The 1440-nt window shown below is 43.4% G+C and overlaps 1 protein-coding gene across 1 annotated transcript in view; it reads left to right on the top strand.

Annotated features, from left to right (window-relative positions):
* The window catches only part of FOXN1 (forkhead box N1), a 60128-nt gene that overhangs the window by 50521 nt on the left and 8167 nt on the right, over positions 1 to 1440 (top strand). The window lies entirely within an intron of this gene.

Below are 1440 nucleotides of genomic sequence, written 5' to 3' on the forward strand. Positions count from 1 at the left end.
CCAGCAGAGGTGTCCCACCCCCCCCAGCATCTCCGGGGCCTCCTCTGGCCCCGCTCCAACAGCTCCGTGTCCTTCTGCTGTTGGGGGCCCCAGAGCTGGAGGCAGCACTGCAGGGGGGTCTCCCCAGAGCAGAGCAGAGGGGCACAATCCCCCCTCGCCCTGCTGGCCACGCTGCTGGGGACGCAGCCCGCGAAGGTGCATTTATGTCCTTCTTTATTAATTACTGTTCCTTGCCACCGCTACAAAGACCAGCTTGCTCGGTAGCATTATTTTGCCCAATGTGGAATTTTGCACTGTATCTTTAAAAAGTTTCCCAAGAATGTTACAGATTTACATGTCCATGTTAAAAAAAAAAAAAACCAAACCCTGCTTACTCTTGACTACAGCCGCTGATATCAAATGCTGCAATACAGTATTTAGACCATATTTTTTAAATTAAGAACTATTTTCCACTGAAAACTATTCCAGCACAACTATCTAGTGCATACCAAGAGAATTGTCACGTGAGAGGCACAAAGAGAAATAATTTTGAATGAATTAACACGTTACTGGTTTTCTTTATCAATATTTATCCAAACACCTTCCACCTCTCTGCTCAAAAAAATGCTATTTACTCCTTCACAAGGCACTCATATGGCCCTGAACAATTATATTTTCTGAGGGGCGTTCTTAAATGCTTCGTTATGTAACGCTGACAGTAAAGTTTGGTATATTAAAGAATTGAATCATCTTGAATGGACAGGGTTTTGAACACTAAGAACATAGTTTTCCATAAAAAAAAAAAAAAAAGGCAAACCAAACCACCAAGTTTATGTATGTGTGTATATATTTTTTTTATATATATATGTATACATATAAAATAAAACCTGTGGGTTCCCAATGATAGACCTCTTGCTGCAGCAAATACCACGCGAGCGTTGCCTTCCTGCACAGACAAAAAGCGGTACACAACGCAACCTAAAAGACAGAGAAAAAAAAAAAAAAAAAAACAAAAACACCAAAAACACAACAAACACGCAGCCTCAATAACCTCCGTGACTCAGCGAACGCGATTGCCTCGCCATCGCGCTGCCCCAGATACTCCACCATCCGGCTGTGCCCACATCGCTTTACTGAGATTAACAACACAGTTGGGGTTGGTTGGCTGTGTTTTTTTGTGTTTGTTTTATTTTTTTTTAATTCTGGGCTTCTTCCTCTTCCAGGCAGGCGGGTCTCGCATTCCACGCGTTTCTCCCAACCTCTTTCCATCTCACCCCGTTAACCTGCAGCGCGCTCAATTGTGCCGCGAATATTCTGTCTGCTTCGCCAACACGGCACAGTTCCAGCTCCCCTCGCCTTTTGCCTCAAGTTATTTAACTTTATCTAAGCTTTTTACTTTTCTTGCTTTATAAAATCATCAAACCTCAAATTAGAGGTCCTAGAACTCAAGACAAGGCCTGC

This window comes from Charadrius vociferus, unplaced genomic scaffold (assembly GCF_000708025.1).
Source record: "Charadrius vociferus isolate BGI_N301 unplaced genomic scaffold, ASM70802v2 scaffold54, whole genome shotgun sequence".
Lineage (NCBI taxonomy): Eukaryota > Metazoa > Chordata > Aves > Charadriiformes > Charadriidae > Charadrius > Charadrius vociferus.